Consider the following 6331-nt stretch of genomic DNA (forward strand, 5'->3'; position numbering starts at 1 on the left):
CACTGCTTTGATCTACTTGACTCATTCTATTCTGTTTGTCCTATTTAGTTTACATTAGAGGTTATTAGTTTTCGATTTCTCGCTTGGATCTTGATGTTGTATTGTTTTATTGTTATTTAAGATCTAGTAGTGGGTTAGTTGAAATGTTGATATCCAATTTATTCCTCACGTCCACATTGATCCTCTTGTCCATTACATTTATTTTGTCCATTTCATTAATTTCAGCCATTTTACTGCTCTCGTACAACTTATTCTTTTTATCTACTTCGCAGGTTTGATCCTTTTTACTCATTCTATTTTGCGTGTCCTTTTTAGCTAACCAATAGAGGTTATTAGTTTTCAATTTCTCGTTCGATCATGTTACTGCATTGCGATTTATGATCTAGCATTTGGCAAAGTCATTGAGATGCAGTTATCCAGTTTGAGTTAGATTGAGTTTGGGGTCGGTTTTAGGGGAAGAGCCAAGTATTCAGTAATTTGCGGAAAGACATGAGGTCTTCAGTGAGTCGGATGTGGGCTGGGAGTGCGTTCCACAGCGTGGGGGCCAAGGCTGAGAATGATGATCCGCCTAATCTGAGTTTGTTTTTGGTATGACTAGGAGGCCGGCTGAGCTTTATCTTAAGAGTAGGTGCAGGGTGATAAGGATTTAGTTTGTCTTGAAGATATTGAGGTTCGGTTTTATGCAGTGCTCGGTGAGAAATGCATAAGGGTTTGAAGGTCACCCTTCGGGCAACCGGAAGCCAGTGCAGTTTTTTGAGGGCTGGGGAGATGTGGTCTCTCGGGCCAAGCGCTAGTAGCAGTTTGGCTGCAGTGTTTTGTGCTCTTTGTAGTTTAGTCAGTTGGAGGGGGGGGGGGTTAACAAATAGAGCTCAGCTACAACCCTCGATCAATTGAACCTAGCTGCCAACATACGAACAATACTCCATGAAAACCAACTTTCTGCTAGAATGCAGCTTTAACCCTAGCTGCACACATAAGCGTCCTACACAGGCCTAATGCAGCCAGAACCCAGTCTTGGTGACCAACCTCCAGACGAGACACATTCAACCGATCTCAAATACCACCACACCTAATGGTAGGATGCAGCTACTATCAGGCAATCGCATCAGCTGCGCACATAATCGGTGCACCCCATGTGACACTTACTCTATCGACTGACCTGGACTCAAGTCCCTGAGGGTGTTCAAAGTGCTACCAATGATATATAGAGTGCTATATAAATGCCAAATAACATACACAAGACAAGGAAATCGGTCCAAGCTCCAAAGCATCTAACGAGAATGAACTGATCCCATCATTACAGACAAAAAAAGAAAAGTCACCATCAAAAGCATTCACCCCAGATCATCATGATTAAAAGGATAATGTTCAAAATTATTGACAGGGATCATTAGCCCTAGCAAGCATTCAATAAGGTTTACATGCAAACTAACTGCTGAGGTCAAGTGGTTGGAAAAAACAACCTGCTTTGAAGGGGCAATAAAATCCCTCCGTGAACCTCATCTACCTATATAGAGAATGTGACATAAGGAAGTATAACTAGAACATGCAGTAATCTTGAATCCCTGAAACTTACATTTGTATATATTAAATCATGTAGCGATTTCACCACGTGTTGAACAAACTAAACGTAGATGGAGTAGAGCACAAGTCATGGGGGGAATTAGAACACTGTCCCCCACGCATAAAGGCTGACACAACTAGCCCTACTGTGAACCAAAAAAATTGCAATGGAGAACAGGGGTAAACAAGCCCTCTATGTGTTCTCTAAAATAAATGGCATAAAAAGCTATGCCTCACGGGTTTAGCATCCGTAACTTCTAGCAGTGAAAAAATAATATTCAAAAGCATTACAATTCAAAATGACAGTCTCTGAATGCCAGACAGTTCGCTTTTTATGGGGTGGGGGAGCTTTACGGAACAATCTTCCCCTGCTTGGACGAGGTGGAACTGTGGGGGGAAGAGGAGGAGGGAGAATTGTGCGGATGGGGGTCTCAATGCAGATTCAGTTGCTGGACAATTAATAGATGCCATTTATTTTTTAGCACGCTGATTTTCAATGGCTTAAGGGAAAGCAATGATCAAGCATTGTTAAGAGAAATATAGGCTGGGGTGCATCTGTCCACTGTTGGTTAGAGGAGCCTTTTTCTCTCCCTTCTTAATGAGAGCTTGGATGGCCAATATCGAATTGGAGCTTTTGTAAAGTAAATCGCAAAGCGCCCTGTGCCACCAGAAGCAGGAATCAAAGAACGCATTCATCAGGCCATTTCAACCATCCCCAGCCTGAGACCACACCTGGCGGTGTGTGCAGCATACAGCGGCTCAAACAGTCTGTCACACACTTCAACACTTAGCCAGCCAAACAAAACTTTGCCACTTGCCCTGCTCCAGAATTAAGCAATATTAAAGATGCTGCGAAAATCACACACGCTTCCCACGAGCCACACTACAATCCCCACACAAGAGATATCTATGCCAGCGGGCGTCTGTGCACCGGCATGCAGCTGACTGGGCAACTTTGAAAATTACAAGCCCTCTGCCCTTCATATACAATAGACACATTCTCACAGGGGCTATGCGACACTGCAATATTCTTAAGCAGACAACAGGGTCAAATCTTGATTATCGCTGGGCCAGTGCAACTCTTTCCTTCACTGTAAAGCACTGGAATGATTTCACTTGTACCCACTGAATTGAATTGATATTTTTGTTTCTATCGCGCAGGTACACAAGTGTTTCGGAGCGCGACAAGGCAGGGGAGGGGAACAGGCGAGAACAAAACAACGATCTTACTAGGCCCATTGACATTGAGAGCGCGCAAGTGCATGGTAGAGGGGGAGGGGAAAAGTATATGGAAGGGGGAGAAGTGGAAAGTGCGCAGCAAAGGAGAAGCATAAATAATACATAAATAATAAAGGCAACAAACACAGGTGCAGTCATATGTACGAGTTGTATATGCACTGTACACATAACAAAGTCGCGCACAAGGGCACAGGAAACACGTGGATAATGGACCCCTTCATAAATCAACCAGGGATCTTGCAAAGACTTTTTTAGTACATTAAGCTTCCACTGTTCAAGCCCACACATGCACTGTCCCGTAAGGGATCGGGGAGGGTCCAAGCGCTCTTCCAAACTAACAATCAAAATAAATGTTTAACATATAGCGGTGCCTTTTCTTGATAACAAGATAGTCACTTTACAGCAGTGGCCATCACACTTTTTTGACCCCGAGTCCCCTTAAGAAAAAGTAACCTGGCTTGGGGCGCCCCCCTATACACATGGACTCCAAACTGTTTATCGGTTGCAAACGGTTATCGCCTGCTGGTGTAGAATGGTGCCCCAAATGGAGGTGTGGGTACCAAACACCAAATGCTTTCAAAATCACTGCTTGCAATAATTCAAAAGCAGTCACTTGCAAGTTGGACAGTGGCATACTGGAGAACTAGTGTGAAGGGTGGGCCTGTCTTTCAGCAGCCAGTCTGTCACTATTGGGTTGACTTTTGCAATAGCCAACCACAGGTTTTCTTCCAGCTTTGACCGATATTTAGTCTTTAGGGCTGCAAGTGCTGAGATGTAACGCTCACCTGGTTCCCACGGAGGCGCAGGTCTGGCTTCGAGTGCTGATGCTTCTTCAATGGTGAAGCGCAGGACTCTGAAGATGGACAGGAAGGGCACTCTACTCTGGCTTCTCCGGCTCGTAGGAATATACCCCTGTGCGTGAAAAGGGAGTATTACCTACTGACTGAGTTATGCTCAAGCCTCCCACTCTCTTCCAACCCTCCACGATACCCTTCCACGATTCCCTGTGAAGTCTCACCTTAGGGTCTGAAAGGACGAGCTCTCCATCCTGCTTCTGACGCAGGGGCGCGTTGAACCCAGTTACTTCACTGGATTGAGGTTGGATGGGAGTTCAGGTAAGCTTGATTATACTGTTGCAAGTTCAAAGGTTCAAGCTTTAAATAATAATGTTCATTGTCTTTTTTCAGGTGATGAATGAAGATTCCTTTGGAGACTTCTTGCAACAAAGCGCTAATGTTGATGTCTTTTCCCCATAGGGGCCGGGGTTCGGAATGCCGGAGATATGGCGCCGACCCGAAGTGAAACGTGCAGTTCCAGTAAAGATCTGGTAAGCCCTAGATGAGCGCTCAGGTAATGTTTTTGAATTCGCTCATCTAATGTCTTTGTCTTTTTTCCCCATAGGGGCCGGGGTCCAGGAAATGCTTGGAAGCAGCAAGACCCGAAATGAAATGGGAATGACCCAACAGGTAAGTCTTAGAAGGAAACTGAGCTTTTCCTATTCCCTTCCTTCTCTCACCTCTTATTCTTGTCTTTTTCTCTAGGCTCTGGGAAGTGTCTGTGTATCCGGATGATCGCTGCTGAAGATGGAGGAACCCAGGAAAGGTGAGTGAAATGCAGCGCTGCAGCGATCGTAACGAAATGCTTTTAAAAATGATGTCTTCCCTTTCAGGATCGTTGGTGATGTCTCCGTGGTTCAGATTAGCTGGTAGGCCTCTTGTCTCCCTTTGCAGGTGACCCAGGATGCTGAAAGGCGTGGCTGAAGTCCAGATGCAGGAGCTGACACGGTGAGCGTCCAGCTGCGAGGAGCAGAACAACGCGAAGCGTGAGTTGCTGATCGGGTGTGGTTTAAATTGCTTTGGAAGAAGTTCCAAGTGTGTATCCTTCCTCCGATCAGGTATGTATCCTTCCCCGACCACACCCGGGTGGAAAGTAGTCCCACAGGTAAAGTAGTTCCTATTCAGGCCTCAAGAGGGCCTGGATGTGGCAGCATGGTCTGCATCAGGTAAGTGCACATTAAAACCCTTGAACACATGTCTAGCTTTATGAGCCTGGCGCCTAAGGCGCCAGGACAGAGGTCCAACATGAGCCTGGCGCCTAAGGTGCCAGGACTGCGTCCAAAGGGCCCCAGCTTGGGCCTGCTGGCACTCCCCTGGGGATGCCTGCCTCTGGGGTTGCTGGGTCGGACCTGGCTCCTTGGAGGTAGGCATCATGACAGTATCCCCCTCAAGGCCCCTCCCAAGGTTCTTCCCTCCGGGGGTTTGGGCTTGTTCGGAAATCTCTGGTGAAACCTTTGTACTAATCGAGGTGCGTGGACATGGTTACTAGGCTCCCATGATCTCTCCTGAGGTCCATATCCCTTCCAGTCAACAAGATAGAAGAGTTTCGACTTTACCACCTTGGAGTCTAAATGCTTTAACTTCGAATTCTAATTCCCCTTCAATTTGAACTGGATCTGGAGGCTTGGACAATCGGGTTCCTGTTTGTACTGGCTTCAAAAGTGATGCATGAAAAACTGGATGAATACGCATGTTGGACGGTAGATCCAGTTTAAAGGCCACTGGGTTGATTATAGCTTTGATGGGATAAGGTCCTATGAATCTGGGATTGAAGGTTTGCGGGCCCTTGAGGGGTAAATGTTTAGTTGCTAGCCATACCTGGTCTCCTACTTGGTAAGGAGGAGTTTTACTTCGGTGCAAATCAGCGTTTTCTTTATACTTTTTCTTGGCTTGCTGTAAATGAGTTGCAGCTTCTTTGAAGGCACGGGTTATTGTGGAATGCAGATGATTTACTGCGCGCATTTCCAGGGTCAGAGGTAGATCTAGGTCAGAGGTCCGAGGATGGTGACCATACAAAGTATAAAAGGGGGTTTGTCCGGTTCCAGAATGCACTGAATTGTTGTATGCATATTCTGCGATCCAAAGGATGTCTTTCCAATTTAACTTGGATTGGTGTAACATGCACCGAAGATATTGCTCGAGAGTCTGATTGGTTCTCTCGGTTTGTCCGTCAGTCTGGGGGTGGTGGCTGGAGGATAACCGCACATCTATTTGTGCTAGTGGGCAACACTTCTTCCAAAAATGTGAGATAAATTGACTTCCACGATCCGAGACTAAAATGGAAGGGAAACCATGTATGCAAACTATATTCTCCAGGAATTCCTGGCCAGGGTGGAAGCTGAAGGCAAACCCTTTAAAGGGATAAAGTGGGCCATTTTGGAGAATAGGTCCACAATTACAAGGATTGTGTTGTAACCAGCACAAGGAGGCAGATCTGTTATAAAGTCCATTGACAGGGTGTGCCATGGTGCCGGTGGAATATCCAAGGGTTGAAGTAGGCCGGCTGGCCTTTTCTTTTGAGCCTTGTTTTGGGCGCAAATTCCACAAGACAGTACAAAAGACTTTATGTCTTTTCTCCAAGAAGGCCACCAGAAGTGGCGTTTGATTTTTTCCTCCGTTTTAGCGATACCAGGGTGTCCTTCCATTAAAGATTCATGATGATGGGCAATAACAAGTTCTTGCAATTCTTTACT

The sequence above is a fragment of the Ambystoma mexicanum genome, chromosome 5p (assembly GCF_040938575.1).
Source record: "Ambystoma mexicanum isolate Mex_15411 chromosome 5p, UKY_AmexF1_1, whole genome shotgun sequence".
Lineage (NCBI taxonomy): Eukaryota > Metazoa > Chordata > Amphibia > Caudata > Ambystomatidae > Ambystoma > Ambystoma mexicanum.